At 38.4% G+C, this 23,264-nt stretch overlaps 1 protein-coding gene across 1 annotated transcript in view; it reads right to left on the bottom strand.

Annotated features, from left to right (window-relative positions):
- Positions 1–19,669, bottom strand: part of nrip1b (nuclear receptor interacting protein 1b) — a 43,383-nt gene extending 23,714 nt beyond the window's left edge. Inside the window, exon 1 of the mRNA XM_035433881.1 lies at positions 19,398–19,669. The gene's annotated coding sequence lies outside the window, so the exon portion shown is untranslated. The remainder of the gene's footprint in view (positions 1–19,397) is intronic.
- Between the last annotated feature and the right edge of the window lie 3,595 nt (positions 19,670–23,264).

Below are 23,264 nucleotides of genomic sequence, written 5' to 3'. Positions count from 1 at the left end.
TGTCAAAAGATTGCAGTAAGAGCAGGGAATGGATGTCAGACATTTACTTCCACAAATAGTCATGATACAAGGGAAGGCATTTCTGAGTTTCAGTTCAATACCTTTTTTGACAAATGACACAGCTAATTTTGGTCCGTATAATGTGCTGGCCCCATTTTGCACCTAATCCCGTATTCTTGCCCTCCTGCTCCCTTTGTAGAGAGGCTTGTCAAGTCAACTTGCTTGTTGACATAGACTGAACATAGAATGAAATAAAGCCACGTAACAATAACACCAGTGATTTTCTTTTCTCAGCATTGTCAACATATCCTATGAAAATACCAAAACCGAAAATATTTCTGTTCAACTCTCAGTACTTTTTGACATCTTCCTACTCCATTCAGTGTTCAACCAGGAAAGACGTTCATTTGGGTTGTGCAGTGAAGTCACTATCCATAGCACAGAAAGCCATATTTTCATTATCAGAAAATGCAACTTATTATCACAAAAAACATTAAGCTTTTCAAGTTTTTACCAAAAATACTTCAAAAGATCGCAAGTTGTTCATTTCCATTTCTATATTTTCAGTATTTCTGTGCCACACCAAAATATTTTCCACATATCGGAAAAAAAAAAGCGATCGTTGTCACTTTATAAAGTTGTTTCAGTAAAAACCTCAAAAAGTCAGGTTATTTGTAATGGTGATCCATGCTGAAAAACCAACAGTATGTCTCTTTGACTTGTTTTAATACCTATGTCTTCTGGTATATCACTGTTGGCTAGATGGACAATACTTGCTTGTAGGATAAATTCATTGAGAGTTGGACAAAAACATACTGAAAAATTTTTAATTACCAGTGTTATCTCTATCACCCTCCCTAGCATCCATGAACGGAGACTACAGTTTCACAATCAAACAATTTGTCAGGAACCAGCCAAGACCTTAGTCAGTGAACCAAACCTACATCTTCTGCAAAGCTTGCAGACTGGGCCAGCCAGCAACATCATTAGTCTTAATTTAGCCTGCAAAATTTAAATAGGGTTTGCTCCTGATGCCAAAGGATGTCAGATAAAGGATTAGGTTGCACGCAGCATATAAAGTGAACACCTGTCAGGGACCCTGATAAGCAGCAGAGGAGCTTTCAGAGTAGAGGTGAAGGTCTCGGGACAAGGTCAGGGCCGGAACACGGAGCGGTGGTCCTCCTTAAGACCGACAAGCGAGAGGCAGGCAAGGTATCCAATCAAACAGAGATGAAAGAGAAAAATGTGAAAGTACTAAAGGGTGGAGAATATTATGACTAAAATGATGTACCGCATTACATTTTTTTAGGCCTTCCACAAGGGCCTCTGGCTCCAGGCACCAAACCATCCCCAGGAAAATGAGAAGTTAGACAATATTACATGTACGTGTGTGTGTTTTTCTCTCTCTTTCTCATACATTTCCAGGAGTTCAGATGGATGGATGTGGCTCTCCCTTTATCATCCCCATTGTTATACCAGGGAGGAACAGTGTCTGACCCCATGTTCCCTTGGACACTCAACACTTATCTTAGATAAAGACTGGCTCCCGATTTAAAGCATGATTTTGTAGACCTAGACAATGTGGATAAGGTTAGAGGTTATTGTGTGCTTATTCAATATTCACGATATATGCAAAATCATTCACTTTGTTAAATTTCACAATATGCTTATGTGTTAACCGTTTGCCAATCAGATTTAGAATTATGCATGTTATTAGTAAAACCAATCATGTATTTGTACTTCTCAATTATCAGAAGTAGGGACTGCTCTTCAGTTCAGATTGTCCACTTGCTGTTTGTGCTGAACTCTCTCATATGGACATACCTCGTTTTGGCTAGTTATTATAAGGGGATAATTCCCTGATTAACAGTACATAAGTCAAACTAAAGTCACACACACACACATCCTTGTGGCCCATATAAACATGCACATGGCACTCTGTATACACTTTCAGGCGCAAACACATTATCACTAACTGACACTGAACAACTGTATATCTCTTTGTTGATTCTGTTGAGTCGGTATAGGAATAAGGATGCGTGTAAATGTTCCACTGGGACACCAGTGTATGAAAAACATTGAAGCGTCAAAACAATCACTACTGAGCTACATTAAAATAGTAAAAGGTATTTGTTTGTGAACTGTCAATATGTGTTAACTTGCATATTGTTCTTGTGTTTTTTCCCGCTCTTTATCATTATGGTACGCACCCCTTAAGCTTTTGCATATTCTCCTTTGTGTGTACCTAATCATTTACCATATCTATATATTTATTGTTTAAAGTTTGACTTTCTCTTTGATTTTGTTTAACCAATGCTGTTTTCTTCCAGTTGAGAAAACTTAATACATTGAGAAATACTCAATTCAAAGGTATTCTATAGTAAAAAAAAACGACAACTGTCCTTTCACATATTGTACTTAAACATTGGGGGAAGGGGGGGGGGTGGTGGTTGAGGGGATCAGCCAAGCTGCTAAATTAACTTAACCTAACCTATTGGGTTTTTTTCCTCGTAATTTTGAATTACAATCACAAAACCTCCATCAATTATAGAAAAGACACACAGACACACACGCGCACACACATACATAAAATGTATGAAAATATATTTTATATTTTTTAAACATTTTAAAATGTTTAAAAAATGTTTCATCACATGAAGTCACAGCCAGGTACAACTTTCCATTAATTCTAATTAATGTAGAGTTAATCTTGGAATACGTTCTATACAGTACATTTTCAGATTGGTCCCAGATGAGTCATACTGGCACCAGCACAGTAATGAATCTGCCAATTCTAATCATGCTGTCCATCCATTTATACTATTTTAAAAATGCAGTACGGGTCTTGTCACAGTGAATGGGGATTCCTTATAACCGCTACACGACCATACACAAATAAAGTTAATTTTGTAAAACAGGAACAAGGACCCCCCAGATACCAAACATCGGTCATATTGATCTGGTTATCAGAGGCTGGAAGCTTAATGTAGGCTTGGAGGCACAAACAAGATGCAAGGGAGATTAGCCAAATACCCTGCATTTATTTATACCACAACACAAGCTCATTTTACTGAGAAGAATTATTAAAATGTTTTCCTGTTATTGCTCAGCTGGCGACATAATGTAAATAAAAAAAACAACCAACACTTTTTTGGCTGGACCGCAACAGCGGGGCCAGCCCTACAAACGCAAATGTCTGTGACTGAGTGACTGAGTGAGTGAGTGATGAAGTTACACTATTGGTCGGCCGGATCACGTGTGTTAGGTCCAGCCATATACGAGGTTTTATCCTGGTCTTGTTTGTATTAAAATCCTGATCTGTGGCTCGCCCAGCGAGGGTAATTTCATGATTATGCCAGTTCATATGAAGGGACAGGCCTCCCACCTTAATGAACTGCAGCTGATTAGCAGACCGCAGGTTTGAGGAGCTACAAAAGACCTTATCTTCGGCAGGGACATTTTTTCATACACTTTCACTGCAGGAACATAATTACAAAGCTGCGTTGACTGAAAGAGGATATCTCACACATACTGCCGCCTTTCTGCTCAGCTCCTGTGAGCTGAAGATGACATTTCTATAAAACTGAGCCCCAAAAAAAATAAATAAAAAAATATTTCAAGCAGAGGCAAGAACAATCATGCGAGAAGAGCAAACAGAGCAACCTCCGGGAGAGGGACAATCACCCTGGCCCACTCTGCAGGCCGAAATGTGACAGGAGTTAGGGGAGGAAGGCCTTTCGGCACAGCATGGGGCAGCTAATCTACAGCTCATTTACAGCTTCCTTTCTGCAATAAGACAAGCCTTTCGCGAGGTGGAGGCCTCTCACGCTGACCCCATTCCGTGTCGCTACGTGTCGCAACAGGACCCCGCACAATGCGCCCCCGCCCTTCAAACACCCCCCCCCCCCCCACCCCCGCCCGCCCCCCCCCCAACTCCCCGACTCCCCCGCAAGGCAATCAAGTCACAAACAGCTCTCCCTCCTGCCCCCGCGAACTGCGAGAAAAATAGGTCACCCTGACCCACTTTCCGGAGAGTTCTGCTGAGTCTGATCAAGCGGCCCTAAGGAGACTACCTTCATTAACCCCACGCATCAAAGAGCACCGTTCCCATGCCTTCAGATATGTATAAAATCCTTATCGGTCAGCCGCCGTGTCAGCAGCGCCCACCTTAACTAAACACCACTCCAAGCCAAGGCAGCTGGGATAAGACGCCGTTCCACTGTGTTCATGCTTGCCATTCCTTGTTCAGTTTGAAGACCATCACTTCCGCTAATGGTGTTCATTTTACATTTTTTATTTAAGAGCAAAAAAAAAAAAAAGCCTGTGCAGGACAGTCTGAGGGGGATAAATCTGCATTCTTTAACTTCAATTTCCACAGAAACCAACTCGCAAATCCCTAAAAGCTTTATTATGTTCTACAGATGTTTCATTTATTTTTTGAAGCATCTGCCCGCTTTGCTTCATGGTTTCACAGTGTAGGAAGCAGTGTCCGCTGATAAGATGAGAACACGCATGGCTGTCGTTGACTGCTTTACCATTTGTGTTCTGCAACATGATAATTTGTTTTTTCATGACAAGTAAATGGTCAGATATTGATTTTTTTTCACCCCATATTACACAAGAGAGTTGTGTCTTCAAAAGGAAGGCGGTTGTTATTTCAGTGACAGGCATACTTTCATGCATGGCACTGAGGGCCACTGAATGAAACCAGGGGCACCATTAGAAATAGAAATGACCAGAGGGAATAAAAATAGACTTTCGTGAACTGGGAGACGCTGTTGTGCCGCGCAGGGCACTTGCGTGTGCTAATCTGTTGTCTGCGTACTTGCAACCCCCCCCCCCCCCCCCCCCCCCCCCGCGAACTACAGCACGGGCCTAGGTACTATCTTCAGTCTGAGGCAAGTAAGTCACATCTGAGCGATTCACAGGTAATGATAAGTATTCGTTCGATTGTTGTCATCTCCACCGATCTGTGACGAAATCAGTGTCTTTCAAGTTCATTGAGTGCTGGGTTATGAGAAACAGAAAGAATTCACAATTCACAGTTGCGTGACCTGCAGCTATGCATTGTGGTACCAGATATACTGGGGTTTCACACTGGCATAGGCCATAGGGTATTAAGGGAAGTGTATAGTTAATTCAACTGCACCCACAAATAATTGGTGACCAACATTATCTCAAAATTGTAGCTGTGAAGTTCACTACCTGGATGAAAAATAAGAACCCTCAAGAGACATTAAATTCTTTGTAATACAAAACATAACAATAAAATTTGTTTTAATGTTTATTTCAATTAGCCCACCACCTGTTTAATTTGTAAAGTACTCTAAATACCATTTAAAAACACTGTTTTAAATAGAACAGGGGTTATCCTAAGTGAAACAAAATAGCTGTGGTTTGAAACCTCCAGTTCAGCCACGTAATAATTCCATCCAGTAACCACCGTGAAATGCCAAGTGGAGCTAATCTATCAAAGTAATATGATCTTGTGTTTTTGTTTTCAATCAAGAGAAAGCATATGACTGCAATGATCTAATGAAACAATCTTACAAGCACATATGCCTGGCGTTTGATTGAAATGTTTATGTTCGCTAAAGAAACTGAACACCAGGGAAGAGATGTTGAGTCCAGCCGACTCGACATAGCTAATAGGGTTATATGATACCTACAGTGTAATCTGTAATGAAGGCTAGCACAACATACCACCATGTTGCTTACAGGTGGAATGAAAACTTAATGCGAGCTCTCCGGCATAGAATTCGATCAGAGGATCTAACTTTTAACCTTAACTTTTACTTAACTAGATCACGGAACTTAAAAAACAAAAATGAAGCTGGTTTTCAGTTCAGGCGCCACACAAACCACATCGAAAAGGTCAGGCCACATAGACATACAGAGGGCTTCGAAAATGTTACATCCACGCTGCCTGTGCCAACCTCACATGTAAAAATAGTGCGACACACATTGCTGCACCTTCCGATTGCACATGTGTCACAGAAACCAACTTTTCAGAAACTTGGCAGTTGTGACTGCCTTGGAACGATAACAAACCATATTTGAAATGGTTGCGAAACCCATGGAGGGGGCATGCTTCCGTATGTCCTGTCTCAAGGTGGCCCCGGGTCTCTGTGTTTCTCTGAACACTACCAGGGTTTGATGCCACCGTAAAAGCGACCCTTTAACAGTTGTAGAGCACAAAGATATAAAGCAATTACTCAGGGAAAAATACACAAAATTTATTTACCACAGACTGTCTAAAAAAAACAAACAAAAAAAAAAAACATTTTGTTGAAATGTTTTATCATGTATTTATATTTATTTCAAAGAACGTTATGATACAGTTCATTGTATGATATGTAAATGCAACTATAAGGCTACACAACTTAGGTGCAAGGAGCCTCTCTTATGTCATGTATGCAATAGCAGTATGCGTTCTTGGAGACTTTGACTATAGGCTTACATAACCATAGTCACAGCAATAATTTATGTGAAAGCATAATTTTCAAAATCAATTCACGATACTGAGTACTCTCTGTGGCCTTTTCCACCCTTCAAAAAGGAAAGTAAAACCATAAATTCAGCACAAAAATGTGCACATTTTCAGTGTTTGAGAAATGTTCAAAAAGAGTAAACAGTAAGCTTAAGATTTACCATCAAATACACAAACCGCAACACAGGATCAAAAGATTACTGGAGACCATGTGTCTCCAGGCACATCATAACATCTTATAAAACAATGTTGACCTTGCCATGACCTCCCAATTGAATATCAACCTTGAGCTACAAGCAAGAAAATGACAAAAGCTGTTTAACACATTCACACATGTCAGCATGTCAGTTTGAGGTCACATGACTGGATATGGGGACTTGGATGTTGCTTAACATCAGCCTTGATGATCTGATCAAGGTCAGGTCATAATTTCAAGACCAGAAAAAGACAATTGGCACTGGTTTTGAAAAATCTGAATCGGTTTACTCAGGCTGAGAAGCATTTCCCTCCAGCGCTCAGCCAAGGACATCTTCAAAAAAAGTCCCAGATAGGCCACATGGTTGAAAATATTTTGCCAACTAGGAAAAACTAATTGAGATGCAAAAGTGACTGCATGCTCTGCTGATGAATATAAAATGCAGGGAGCATACCCTGGTTCTGAACAGGGAGAGCACAGCAGCTACTCAAAGGCTAATTCATAGAGGGCAAAGGGAAGCTTAATGCTACTACTGCTTCTGTCTCAGTGCATGGCATAAGATATTCACTTTTTACCCTATCTTCATATGCTAAAATTTGCAACATAATATCTGATCTACAAGTTGTGTCTGTGCACAAGTTGTTCCCCACTTCCTGGAGAACTAAATTCAGGGGGGAAAAAATCCTAATAGCTACTCCTTGAATGGTCAGTAAGCTTTTCCTGAGACCAGACCTACAGTTTACAACTGACATTGCTGTAAACTTGCTCAGTGTTCCTTTTTCAGCACTCGTTTCTTGTTTTTACACTTTGGCAATGTTCACATCGAACGCATTGAATATCTTGGCTATGCCAACCGCCTTGACCGAATCCCCGGAGTGTAAGCCTACACTACATGCGCACTTGAGCTCGAAAGATCCCATGTTGCCCGGAGACAGCCAAGGACTCAGATCGGGCTGAGAACATTCTCCCATTCACCTTGCGCCGTGATTCAGCAAGCCGTGTTCCTCGAGCACCTCCGTAGGAGTATTTTAAAGTTTTGCAAGCGCTGGCATCACAAAACTGATCTCGCGTTAAAACCTTCGCCAGAAACTTTCCTCAACACCGAAGCACCATATATAATCAGAAAACATGTTGCAGTTAAAAAAAAAAACAATAAAAAAAAACACACAAACACAAAAAGCATTACCTTCAAATAAATAGACAGGCTGAAATGAGGCTTTCTCCTACTTAATAGCATGTTCCCTGATATATCTCAATATTTATTTTGATTCTGGGATGAATAATAAATCAATATTTATTTTGTATAGTTCAATGTACAATAGACAGTTTTTTTTATATTTGGAGTACATAGTTGAACATTTTCTGCTGGTAAAAGAGAAAATTTTTACAAATGTAAGGTAAACAAAATTCAATTGGCCATAGCATATATCCGTATTTTCCACACATTATCCAAAGTAATCTACTTTTATAATGACATGAAAATCCCTTCAGTCTTATGGTAATAAATTAGAAACTCATTCAAATACTGACCAGAAAATTCTGTTGAAATAATACATGAATAACAATGTGAGGGCTAAATACATAAAATACCTCAAAAGTCCCACGATACATTTCAAGCTCTTAATCGAAAGGTCAAATACTGAATATGGGCAAGCAGGGTGGTCACGTAAAACAACTGGGGTATTATCCGTGAGACAGTGTGGTGATTTAAAAAATTTTCAGCTCTCAGAAGAAATGAACTTGCCTGGGCTCTCCACATTTCAATGTTGCGTCACAGCAAACAATTACAGAGAATCAGACGTCCAATGTGGTGATCTGTTTTTTTTACAGTTAGTGTAGCTTGTGAAATGTGTAGTGAGACGAAAGAGCCAGCTTATGCAACAGACTCCAATGGTCCTGAGATCGCATAAGGACGAGAGGGTAGAGAGAACAGTAATCCCATGGTGAACATCGTCTCTTGGTTGGTGGGTCAGTAGAGTGTCTTCAAAAGCATTTAGTGTCCTGATTGGTGGAACGTGTTGTCAAGTGTGGGGTTACCTTTTAAAGTGTCTGCCCACTATCCTCTTTTTCTACTCTTGATACATGATCAACTTCTTTAAGCTACAAGGGCCTCTTGGTCCTTGTCTTGGTGCTCCATGCAACTATCAAAATCAAAAAAAGCAATCACCGGACACATGCCCTTCCAAGCCGATGATTTCATTTCTCTTCAGTGCTGGTATAATCTGAAACAAACAGCTCCCTATGACTCCCACAGAGAATCTGATTCGTTGAGCTGCACAGACAAATAAAGAGATTTTGCCTGCAATTATTCAACAGACATAAATCAACTAGGCTGAAATTCCCCTCCACCTGACCGTCACCTCTGTTTTAAATGGCCAGCTTGTTTTGCATGGCGGCATTGTTTTCAGAGCACAGAAAACTGTCTTGCACTCTGATCAGGCAGAACTAAAGTTGATTTTGCGAAACCCTAGGTGATCTCAACAGGAACTAGATGGGCTGAGAATTAGAGTTCGGTTGATAATTAAATTTTGGTTGATAACTGCTTTGAAAATGATCATGATAAACATCTTATAATGATAATTGCATTAACATAAAAAGACAAAACACATTTGGAATGTAAACTACTCTAGAGGCCATAGCCTGTTTCATTTAGGGAATGGGAATTTGGGAAGAAAAAAAACTTCAGTTGCATTTAAAAACAATCACATCAGTAAAGTAGCAACTTTCAGCTACTTTAACCTTACGTTAAACTTATTTTTTTTAACTTTCATTGCTACAAAAATACATCGTTTTGAAATAAACATGTCAGTTATCAATAAAAAAGTGCTGCCGATAGGTTCAAAATGGGCCTACTCAAGATTAAATGCTAAAAAAAACCTATCCTGTTCACTTTCTGGTTTCATTCTGTTGCACCGGCAGTTTACAATCTGTCCTGGGCCCTGTTTCACGTACTTCGCTTAAATAATTCAGGATAATTTCAAGCGTATCTTATCAAATTATCTCATTAATTAAATTTGGCTTTACTCCATTTGACAAACGTGAATTATGAGTTGATTAGATAATCTAGGATGTAATCATCTCAAATAGGGCCTAACTGCACACACCCGCTCTGCTATAAAGGGGAGATTAATTGTTTTCCAAAAACAAAGTTGATGCCCCTTATACAGACATAAAGGGAGGTAGCACTCCTCATTGCGGGATCACATTACACGTTGAAACTGACAAAAGCAATATTTTTTAAATTAAATTTTTAAATAAATGTAACCCATGTTTTTTTTTGTTGTTGTTTTTTTTGTTTTGTGGTTGTAGATCACAACACAACAACACTGGAGAGGGCATATTTTTTCACCTATGAACATGAAGAACTCATCAAAACAAAAGCCTAATTAGCAAATCAAACAGCCAGAATGGCCTAAATGAGAGAAGCCTGGTGATAGGGCTGGGTATCGAGAACAAATTCAGAATTGGAACCAGTTACAAATTTCCAAGAACCGGAAATTTGTTAAGAAATGAGCGTTTTGAATTGGCTTATTGAATTCTGAACATTTCTTTTCAAAGGCATTTGCGATACGTGAAATGCAAAGAACTTTAATCAACTGTCAGGACCTCCTGTGCTTATAGGCACTGTCGCATCTCCCTCCCAGGGATGTCACACTGGTGTGTGACACTTGCATATCACATCACATCCAAAAGAAACATCGCTCGCTATCAAGCTAACGTTATTATGACAAAAGCTGCTTTTAACTAAGATGCTTTTAACTAAAGTGATTAGCTATGACAGCAGCATTTCACAAACGTTAATGTTAGTTAAAAGCAGCTATGGTAATAGCATTATTTAAAACAGCTTCTTGCACAGGAGCACAGAAAAGATTATAAAATTTGTTTATTTAAAAGTTCATAATCCACCGACGGACAATAATAACTCCATGGAGCGCAACAGATTGTTTTTCCCCATCATGGATGCGGCCTTTATTGTGTGACGCGTTATGCACTGTCTCTATTTTACTTTTTACCGAAATGACAATTTACATTTTAGGGCAGCTTAAATCTGCTGAAAACAAAGGTGGTTTTGCATACAGCACACGTTTGTTTCTTTTCGTACTCAAACAATATGACAAGAATTGGAACCAGTATTCGTTAACAACCGGATTCGATAAGCAGAATTAGAATGGTAACCAGAGTCTAAATGATACCCCACCTTACCTGGCAGATAACTGCAGATAAATTAATTAGGCCAAGGCCTACGTAAGAAGACTTTGATCCACTTGCTTTTTGATGTCACCACACTGAAACATTAAATAATATTATTGTTCAGTACACGTGGCAGCAGGTCAAAGTTAAATATAAAAATATATTGCAAACATAGCCTTTCGCCAATTCAAATTCTACATTCTCAACTAGGTGATGTGCAAGTTAGTGGGTTTTTTTTCTTCGCCTCATTTAATTTTCCTCATTTTCTACTGTATTTATTGTGCACTTAATGCTTGTTGGTTTTAATATGCTTTTATTCTTGTCCTCAAATGTGAAGCATGGTGCATTGCATTTTATGTATGAAACAAAAAAAGATTATTTTTGGGCCTATATTTTCTGCATCGCAAACAGCATATAAAAATGCACCAGTGCTCAATACAGTGTCTATATCACTGTTATGGCTCATTTGGCTGTGAGTTGTGCACTCCTATTAATTGCTGGAGGTATATAATTCCCTCACAACTATAGCAGTTGGGCTTATGAAGTAAATCGTACAAGTGACTTAAAGGATCTTGCCGGTCTCTAACAACACGTTTCCTTGTAAAGTTAGATTTACTCATCAAACCCTAATTCACGTTCATGAAACCTGAATTTAGGATAATTAACGAGATAATTTTATAGGATACACATGAAATTATCCTGGATTGATTAAGCGACATAGGCTAAAAAAACAGGGCCCTGCAGTGCTAAACAGCCTTTCAGAGGGGACGCTGGTTGCAGGAAAGCTCAGACACTTACCTGCAAGTGGTGCTAGCAAGGGGAATTATTTGGAATTGGCCTTCCACCAGAGCAGTGGATCATTCTCAACATAGAGTTGAGCAGATGAGCTAGTGTTTCCTTCTTTACAAGGAACCGTTTCAGAGTATGAACGGCAAACTGGGTTTGCATAACTTCCGAGTGAAACCCAAAATATTGTCATACTACTCATTTAAGGTAATTTTTTTCTGGCTGAGTTGCAGCCTTCACTACTGTCTGCTACATTCGCCATGACCATCATTATGCACACTATTGACTCTGCGTGCGATGAAGGACGTTAATTTTGGGTAAACGGTCAAAATCAAATGATACTGATTATGATGATGATGATTACTGTTATTATTATTATTATTATTATTAAGTTTTGTTTACATATGGACTATGTGTATGCTAACCACACTATTAAGCACTACGATAATATCAATGAAAATGAAAACATAAAATTAATTATCATGCTTAACGTCAATAACCTTTATGACAATAATCCACTTTTATCGATAATCGTACCAACTCTACAGAAAACTACGCTTTTAACTCACCTATGTGGGAATTTGTGCTGGTCACCCTTCTAAGAGAGGGGGAAGTCTTACAATTGATTTCAAAGCCTGTTGCTGTAATACACAGCAAAAAGTTATTACTTTTTGTTTATCTAGAAAAAGCGTGTTCATGCCTTAAATCTAAGAAGATTATAATTCAGAAATGTTATGAGTATCTACTATACAGTGTTAGGTTGAGTAGTGTAACACTGTTCAGATGAAAGAGTTAATTTCTTCATTAATGTTCCAAAATAACATTTATTGAATGCATGCTGTCTGTGAAGAAAAAATGCAATGGCCAACTACTGAACATGAACATTAACCTGAATTGAAGGCCACTCCTATTTTAACAAGACAGAGTTGGCAAAAATATACACAAGGCAACATTTAGCAAGAATAAGCAAATCCTGAACTGCTAGAGGCTGGCTATAATCATTGCTGAGAATTTCACATATCACAGAGCAAGCAAGTTTTACCCCCATTTTATTTTTTTGTAAATGCAATACTCCTATGTGGAAATAAATAAAAAAAACTTGCAGATGTAATTTCATTGCACATACTGCCGTCTTGCTGTGCAATATATCAATCTTCTCAGTTATTCATAAATTCTAAAAATTCCTTTTTAGTTAATTGCCTGGCAGATTTAATTTAAAATAAAAGCTTTTAAAAGAGAAAGCCGTAATTAAGTTTGGATATCTGCTCTCCCCCACCTCACCCCACCCCACCCAGCCCCCCCCACCCCACCCAGCCCCCCCCACCCCCCCTTCTTCTTTGCAAGGCAGGAGCAAGTACGTGTGCAGTGTCAGACGCCTGCATTACAGTCAGATCATTACGTAAATCTCTCCTCGCACAGCTTATTGTACCAGACACAGCGCCCTTGCCCGTGCTCTGAAGGTTCTCAAAAGGACAGCCAGCTAAGAAGTTGTGAAGGACGTCCCCTCTAATAGGCCGGCACCGCAGTGGCCTTGGACTTTGAATTCTTCGCTAGGCAGGCTCATACATCAATCCTTCAGCTCGCACGGACGAGCCTGTAACCTTCGCGCGACTCGAGATCCGCCAGGAATGACTGGCATTTCAGTCAGCTCCGCTGCTCTTTGAGCTTTGCTGGATATAACCTAGTTAAATTAAGGCGTCGTTGAATAACGGTCCCAAGTCCACAAAAATCCAACCGCGGCACGGCGTTACGGAGCGCCCTGTAATCGGCACTTTGCAACCCGCCGTTCCAACCTTTGGCCTTCTGTACTCGGGGAACATCGTGGACGACACACAAAAACAAGTATGACAATCACGGTCAGAGGGGTCAGCCACCAGATCTTTTCATGAGCTTGTGTCAACACTGACAAGCCTTTCGCCGATTTACATACTTGTCCACACACTTCCAACTTGCGACAAAAGCCTACTTTTTTTTCCCTAAAGAAGATGCCCGACACGCTTCAAGCCAGCTAAATAAAAGAGGGCTGGATAGGTGCTCAACAGCCAGGACGGTCAAACTAGAGTAAAAAAAAAAAAAAAAAATCTCCTTACACAGACACTGGAGGAACACTGAAGCACACATTGCTCAGAGCAAAAGACACTGTTGAACAGGGAAGGTAAAGGGAATTATAGCTTTAAAATGAATGTCTTGCATATCTGATTCATTGATACATTTTATTTGTTTGGGGCCATACGTCCAAACTCAACATCTCAGAAAAGGCGCCTGAACAACTATAACATATTAGTGTCTTCACAGCCAATATTTGTCTTCAGTGGGTTGCACTTACGATGCATATAGGTGTACAATCCTGCATTTTGTCTAGGCTAAGCCCTATAACAGAACATATACCTCAGTTGCCTCCGTGTTAGATTAAAATGTCATCTCTGTCGTGCATTTCTGTTCCTGAAAGATGAGCAGGAGCAAAAAGACATGCTTTCAAATGGCTTTCACCCTCATCCTCTGGTTTAGGTTACATAATGTGTTAATCTGGGATCATTTGCATAGATTTTTAAAGTCAGAAACACCAGCCGACACACTTGTAGGGCTGCCGTTAGCATGCTCAGTTAGCACTAAGCTGCCAGACCAGTCTTCTTTGTACTTCTTGAATAAAAGTAGGCTATTTGTTGTGTTATATTATTTGTCGTGTTATATCATTGTCGTTGCTGTCTCTACTCAGGTGTGGTGTTTGGCTTACCTCACCTGCGTTCATTTCTGCAAAACAAAAAAGTATAAATAATTAACCACAGACTGAAGCCGCAAGGAATAAATTGTGATAATTGCGGAGCTTGTCACAGCCATAGTGGAGCTGTCCAACAAGCTGGTTGCTACCTGCCTGGCAGCAATGCCCATCCCACACCTTTCCACACGTCATATCATTATGTGCAATACAAGGACATTACAACAAGCACGTACATTTACCTGTCCTGCATCACTGTCAGATTTCACTCGCCTCCCTTGTGGCCTTCGCTCATTTCCTTAGGTACAGGGTTTAAAGTCCTCTGCCCAACTCCTGTTGTAAACAGTACGCGGTGTGATAACCAAGCAACAAAGGTAATTTTCACTAGGCAAGCGGTCAACTATTTTTAAAATTCTGGACAGTTTTTGATGTTCCTGTTGCCAGAATCACAAATGTTTTAAAAGCATTTTTTTTTAAAAAGCCATTCCGGTTTCGCAGCCACAGTGCTGTCATTGTATGTTTGATAGCCATGCCACCAGAGGCAAAGGAAAACATCATCGTCAAAATCATACTCTTTTCATTGAATTGTTTGCAGTTTATGCATAACAACATGCATTATGACTAAGATTATCATTATTATACTGATGGTGATTATTATTATTATTATTATTATTATTATTATCATCATCATCATTACCATCATCATCATCCCATTTAGCAGATATTACCAAGTGAAATTCTGGTTAGGGTGCCCTCTAGCACCCTAACCAGACTAGTAAAAATGAACAAAACATTATCTGGGTCCTATTTCTTGTAACAGGCCTTTATATCTAGACTTAAATTCCTGAAAGACAGAAATTCAGAAAAACTAGAAATACCGCCTCGTGGCTGTATGCCTCCGCCTTGACCTTTGACCACCAAAATCTAATCAGTTCATCCTTGAGTCCAAGTGGACGTGTGTGCCAAATTTGAAGAAATTCCCTCAAGGCGTTCCTGAGATATCGCGTTCATGAGAAGTGGGACAGAAGGACGGACAACCCCGAAAACATAATGCCTCCGGCCACGGCTGTGCCATCGCGGGGGCATAAAAACAGAAACTACACATGTAGTACATAGGTGTGTTCCGTATGAGCTCAAGTTCTCAAACCACTAGCTGAAGTAAGAACCTCAACAAATTGTTTTAATTCAGAATATTGCTTTGCTCAATTATTAAGCCATGACAGCAGCAAATACCATCATATATTATTGGCAATGTTATGAATTACATATTCAAAATAAAGTGTATTTTGAAAATATAGGCTAATGATAGTAATGTCTCCATCCATTCTATCATTGCATGCAACACAGAATCAGACGTGTAGCTAACCTCCCTTTTAATCATGTCTGATAACAAAACATGCAGTCTTATTTTAACAACACAATTCAAGCCATGATGACAGATGCATGAATACAATGCCTTAAGATTCAATTTTTGCATGATGACTGTTACAATACAAGTGATAGTCAACCAAGCTGCAATGGTGACCACTATTGCATTGGTTAAATAATTGATGTGCTTGGACTTTAGAGTTTTACATCCACACTGTGCCCTCTTGGAGACGGGTGTAAACAAAGCCTAGGGCAGTATGCAATTTATCTACTCTGCCTAGATTTAGCTTAGAGATTCAGTGTCTAAGAAGCCCTCCCTTTTCTATAAAGTTACATTCAGTATCTAAACACCTCAGTAATGCATTATTACTGTCTGTTTATTTCAGTTTTGCTGGTTTGTTGAGCTTGCAAAGGCACAGACAAAGGAACCATAAAATTTTGCCTCCAAACTAAAGCATGGGCATATGAATCATTTTCTGAAGAAAATATAATACATATACTGGGAATTCTGATACAATGTTAAAATTTTACAAAGGATAAAAAGTACTTGCTAGAGCTGTAGTTGGGGTCATTGGATAAAGTCTGACTGCCAGCCTCTCCGAGAAAGAAATTCTATAAATCTCAAGTGTTGAAAACATTTAGAAGGCAGACTGCACTGACTAACCAGGTCAAATATTTTTTGAAATGTCAACTGCAAAGATGCCCACAGAGTGCACAGACTCAGTTTTCGTTTCGGTTGCTCAGTGGTGCATCTTCACAATCTATACCACCAAATCTGCTTGTGTTTGGTCGTTTATGAACCACACTGATCACATGACACTGCTGCCCCAATGTTTCCTTGAAAGACACTTGTTTATACAAAACAAAATGCACTTGATTGAACCAAGCATTCACTAAACAGCTGTCAAAAGCACTCACAGGGCAAAAGCACTCACAAGCACTCACACCTTTGCAAAGCCATGAACCCCAACAGGTATTATCAACTACCCAACACCACACAATCAGTTCTGGGTCCAAGTTGTTATTGTTATTGCCAGTATTATTTTCTTTAAATTCAAGGATAATCGTCTTTTATCGGAGAACGAAATACAGTCACTCATTGTAATAATCACACACAGGTGGTACATTGTCATGAAAGGAACTTGCTCTGATGACACCATTAAGTGAGCTGAATATGGAATACTATTTAATAAAGTTGGTTGAACACCAAAAGCAACAGGATCGTACAAAGGCATTTTTTATTGTATTCTTATTGTGCTAAGGGTGAGCACAATATCTAAAAATGGGCATGTCAAATATCTAAATGCTAAAACTGTATAAACCAGAGAGAGAGAAAAAGAAATACTTTCTTAGCAGAGATAGAGGGCAGTATGGTATGAAACTAAGTGCATTCCTAGTTCCTACTAGTAGGGTGACAAAAAGTCAATTTCCGAATTAAGAGAGACATACATAACTAGTACTGCAAATTCATTGGATCACAGTGCAATGCTTTACTGCTGGTCTACTGTCATGCTGGTGTACAAATAAGCTATGGCCCCATTGATTTAAGTCTTACCGAATAAATAATGGATAGCTACTGTTAAAAAAATGTAAGCAAATACTGCAGACTAGAAGAGGACGAAGGACTACAGAAAAGAACGACCAGAGGAACAGACACAGATAGCAATCTACTAAGTAAAGTTTAAGACTCATGTTCTTGACAAAGGAATTACTTAAGGCTACAGAGAGGCCAAGTGACTTTATTTTTCAAAACCTCATAGGAAAATGTATTTACACAAATAATCAATCAATCAAAAAAAGCTATCTGAAAAGAGCAGCAATGTAGGTCTCCTTGCATGAATAACACTAAGCACACTCATTTGTTGTGAAAGGGGAGCTAGGCAGCACACATGGGAGCACCTGAACCAACAAAGGGAAGCCTTAGCATGACCTTTCCCCGTGACTTTTACGACCTTTTGACTTCGACCTTTGACTTCTCTGGCCTACTCATCGATTGGCATGAGGAAAAAAGTCATTATAACTTCCAACCCTGCAAATCCCAAATCCATGCATTTTTGACATTTGTCATTATGTGTATTTTGTATTACAAACCCAAAGTGAAGATGTAACCAGACAATTACAATCTAGTATCTAGAAATTCAATTTAAAACTCATGAACTAAAAACAGATTAACAAAATCAATGTGTATCTGAGTTTTTGGAATAATATCATGAACAAATGCCAAACAATTCACAGATAATTGACAGATAATGTTACATCAACTACAATGCATTTAATTTACTACATAGCCTAAGTGTTCTCCTTTCACTGAAGACTTGACTAATTTAGATTTCTTTTACATTATCCTTTACATTATGTTTTGGGTGTACAAATATTCTTTTTACACACAATAAATTGTTACAGCTGGATATTTACTTAATTCTGATTAAGTACCTTGCTCAAGTGTACATCAGCAGTGACCCACCTGGGAAATGAACCTACAACCTTGGAGCTGCAAGTTCAGTTACCTAAACATGATGCTAACCCCTTTATATACATCCATGATAAACAACTTACTATTATAAGTCAACAAACCAATTACTTACATTGAGGCACTTTCTACAATATACAAAGTACGGCATCCAAATACAATCACTAAGATTTTCCCAATATACAATAGGCTACATACAGTGAACCTTCCAGTGGCTATCTTATCCAGATAATACAGTCAACATGCAAACTATAGCTATCCTAACCACGGAAATGAAGTTCAGGAGAGAATTTGGACTGCTGTGGGGGGGAAAAAAGAGACCTATGTAGCCATTTGCATGTGTGTGCATCAAAATGTGAATTGGAAGGGTGCCTCCAACATGTAACAGACTTCAAGTCGGAAATATTATTTACAGATGGATATCAAAACTGCAATGCTTATGGTGAAGCAATGACACAAATAATACTAATAGTAATACTACTACTACTATTACGAATAATAACAATACGTTGTAATAATAATACTACTACTAATAATACTTTAACTTGAGCACAACAACAACAGCATTAATGCTTAGAAATGAATAGGCTATATTTTAACTAGGAAGCTAGCTAGTTTTTCCATTTTTTATAAACTGCTTCATTTTAACGAATGAGCTGTTATTAGGCGAAATCGAATTTTGATCAATATAGTCACAGCCATGCAAGCTACTGCCGTAGATGGACAGAAGTGTAAATTAGGTTATCATGGCATAGCCTAAACAGTCACAGCATGCTGAAAAAATCACATCCTCACAACATGCTTGTAAGCTAAATCGTAGTCGAGTAGTTGATACTCTTCAAGAGTATTCATACTACAGTCACTGAAAAAATATAACATTTTTTATTTTATTTTACTACTACATTATGTTGAAATACAAGAACAAAATGGAAACTACCATTAGAATACCACTGGGTGACACATCACTTATTCTCCACTTTAACGCAGCGCTTCAGTTGCTGTCAATATGCACTCAGATCGATGTGCGTTATAATTTTAATTAAAATAAATAATTGTATCTCACCAGTAAGCATCATAACATATACATCTGCAAAACAGCAAATGAATGGCGTGGATAAGAGTTTTAGAGACTCATAATTTATCTGCCTGCTTTGTAGCCTACATTCAGTTCCACACGTACCTGCTTCGGGAGAACGTAGACAGCACTCCAAGGGAAATATGCTGCATCTTTGGAAACTGGGAAATCCTTCGACAGTCTGTGGTTCAGTTCGCATACGCAGACTTAAATAAGAGGTTATATTTCAGCAAAACGGTAAAAGCTTTCCAAACGAACAGAAAAATTTTGCCTAGCTAAATTCATCGAAGCAATCAGGCTCCGCACCCTATAGTAGGGTCTGACGGAATTGTTTATTCTAGGAATCCCCCAGCACTCGAGAACTCTGCAATGTTCACTCCTCCTCTCCTCAGCACGGACGCCACCCTTAAAGGTGCAGTGACATTACTGACCTGTCACACAGTTTCCATGTCGTAGAACAATAACCAGAGATGATAATACTGTGTGTATATATATATATATATATATTCACAAAGTATGAAAATCCAAACAAGGCTTTTCTTGATTACTTCCCATCAAAAAACTGTCAAGATATTCATTAATGGCCTACTTTTAAAGTTAATGTTTTATGATATCAATCAGTGGGGTTGTAGGCTACAGTGAAGGTGGGGAATATAAATATAAACAATAAATAATCACACTAACATTTGCTTTCTTTGTAACCAAATTAGTTTCTTGTTTTAATGGGAAGCGGTCAACTGGGATAAGGCTAGTCCCAACAACTTTGCAGCCTATCGACTCAATAAGTTGTGTTTTGTGTACACGGAGTCCAGTTATTGGATTAGATTGTATTGCTGTCTGGGATCGTTTAGGCCTAATTAGCCTAATCTCTCAAACGTGAACACAAATTACAAACAAATAGGCATCACAACTTGAAAAGTCTCCTGTAAGAAGCAGAGGTGAATGTATTGTCTGATTGCTTTGCCTAGCATGTGTTATTAACCTACTCCTCTAACTCCTTGCCAAGTTAGTCATGCATACAAAGCACTATCTATAAGCCATGAATTAAAACTTGCAAAATGTTGGCCTGTCGTTAAAAGTATTGACAGCAAAATGAGGCCAAGTTACAACAAGCAATAGTGGCTTACCTTAGCTCACACAAATTAAAAAAGCTCTATTCCAAAGCAATGCCAACCAGTGTTTCATAAATTATTTCATGTAACCTGGCTCTGTGTTTTTTTACCATCTGAAGAGAATGGGATCATTCAAAGTTCATGTGTCACATGGAAGTGTACAATGGCAATAATTTATAGTGGGAATAATTTGCAATTCAGCCGTGTTACACCTTTTTGTTTTAAAAGAAAATAACTACACTATATATTTGAACAATTGTCTGTGTCCAGTGCTTTAGGAAAAGCAAATCATGAATAATATGCATTATTATTATTATTATTACACAATTATTATTTCCACAAATAAAATTTTTGAATTCTTTTATATTGTAAAATAAATTATAATACTGTACATTATTTGGATAAGCTTTATGTGACACACAAATATGCAGTGCATTAATGGGGCAAACGTACACATGTCTGGATAGGTTTGTAAGATTCAATATTTATATAAAAGGACTAAATATTTGAACATTTTGTCTATATGTATTTATTCATCTCCCCCAGTATAAATGATCGCATGTTTCTTGGTGTAAATGTCTGTTTGTGAATGTTATACGCTGCTAGAAAAATGTCCCCACGGGAATAATGATCTATTTATCTATCGATGTACAGCATCTATTTCACAATTGGTATTTAAGTTGCAAATATACAAGAACTTACCAACCATTGTACGAGTATAAACCTATCCTTTCTGAAGTATTTTCATCTGCTGTTTAAAACATTCATTTAAATAATGTCTTCTTCCATGAGGCAATTTTTTGTATTGAAACACTTTGATGCAGACGCATACGGTCTGAATGAGCACATTCTCTTCAGACGGTAAGATGAAAAAAACACAGACCCAATAATTTAGGAGACATTGGGTAGCATTGCTTTAGAACGGAGGTTGTTCAATTTAAATGAGCTAAGATAGCATTTGATATAAATACTTTTAATGTCAGACCTAGATTTAGCAAGTTTTAAGTAATATCTTATAGACAGTGATTTGTACTATATGTGTGAGCAATGTTTTTTTTTTTTTTTTGTACATTGAAAATGTTTTTTGTTGATATCAATTAAACTGGGAGTGTGGCTGTAGCCTATGCTGCCCATCTTTGAAATGTTAAGTTGAAAAAGAAAGAACAATTTGTCAAGGTGTTCTCTGAATCTTCTAAGGGGTCCCCAGCCCACATTTCAAGGACCAATGTTTCAGTTAACAGTGGTGATGGGTAAAGTTATTGGGGTCAAATGGGACTTTGAGTCCATAAGGACCAAGCTTGTCTGAAAGGTGATCAATGATACCAGTACCCTTACCCAACATTCTGAGCTAGAAATGTGGTCAGTGACAGAAACTGGGGGAATAAAACAAAAAATCTGATACGTATTTTGGGATTTTTATACCGTCTTTGTGAAGGTGCAGTAAAGTTCCCAGGGGTTTCTGTCACAAATGTGTATACAGTACATGTAGACTTGTATAGCTGGAGTTGTTAGAAATGGAGCCTCTGTGTGTTTCTGATGATCATACATTGGCCATCTCTTTCAGAACTTCAAAAAGTTGAAACCAGGTGAGAAATGAACAGAAATGAAAACAAAACTCAAATTAATTTACATTCTGTGGTTGAACTGTGCCATTCATCAGTCTTCAATCAGAGTGCCATAGTTTCCTAAAGGAAAACAGAACTATTAATGAAATCAGACAATCTTATTTAGATGATTAACACTTTGCAAATATCCCAGTGCTTAATGCATAAGAATATTTTCACTGTAAAACACATTTCATTTTTCAATGTGAGTTTTGTTTATAGTTTACTGGTACTGGTTTAAAGACAACACAGTTTGATTCATTTTGTTTCTTTTTTCATTTGGCTTCTTCTCTTCATTCTTCAGATAAATCTAAAACCAGGGTCACAAGGAGGCAATTTAAACTATCTGGCCTCAGTAACCTTTGAACCTTTATGACCTTTCATCTTTGAACTTTTGCATCAAAATGCCCTGTGAATGGAAATGTAATATCCACCCATTCATTCCTTACCTTGCAGCAATTCTCTAACCTCTTCCCCTTCAAGTCATTCAAAGGAACACGGTTTAATGAACTTTAACCTTTGACCTCTGATCAGTAGGCAACATGAGTTGTTACTTGGAATGAAAATAGTTTTTACTCATTTCTAGGCTCTGTAAATAATCAGGTACGATAAAAACCTTGATTAAAACTGTGCTCATATCTTGATCATCTGTTTATTGATATGAAAAATCTAGGCTGGGGCCAGCGTCAAAAACCAGAAGAATGTTTTGAAAGATCATCACATTAAAAGCACTGCTACTACATAAAACAAGGACACAGAGTGAGGTAAGATTTTACAGTGATGCTTAAGTTTACAATAGAAAGGCTAGATATAGATTATCCCGCATATTTCATAGGACATATGTTTATAATTGCACAGACTTGTTTAAAATTGTTGAGGAGAAAGGCTGTGCTAAAATATCTTTTCGAATGGCCAGTGTCCAAATAGTTTCCCTCCCCATCATGGCAGGTCCAGATCATATCTATGTCCTGTAAGCAAGAGGAGAGGTAGGCCTCTGTTCACCCTACCCTCAGCGTGTTTTGTCCTTGTTGAGCACTTTCAAGAAACCCTAAATTGAGAATGTCAGCCACATCCAGCAGAATGCAAGATTTATGTGTCATAAATTAGGTTGCACTGTACACAGATTACATTCCCCATATTCTAAAATATAAAAATGTTAAAATTTATCTCCCAGCAGGAGATGTTGTTTTCATAAAAAATGAACTTTATAGAAACACTCTTGACTGCCGTAATAGAAATAACCTGTCTTAATTGTG

The sequence above is a fragment of the Anguilla anguilla genome, chromosome 9 (genome assembly GCF_013347855.1).
Source record: "Anguilla anguilla isolate fAngAng1 chromosome 9, fAngAng1.pri, whole genome shotgun sequence".
Taxonomy (NCBI): domain Eukaryota; kingdom Metazoa; phylum Chordata; class Actinopteri; order Anguilliformes; family Anguillidae; genus Anguilla; species Anguilla anguilla.
Note: the sequence above shows the minus strand (reverse complement) of the source record. Positions and strands in the feature narration are given on the sequence as shown.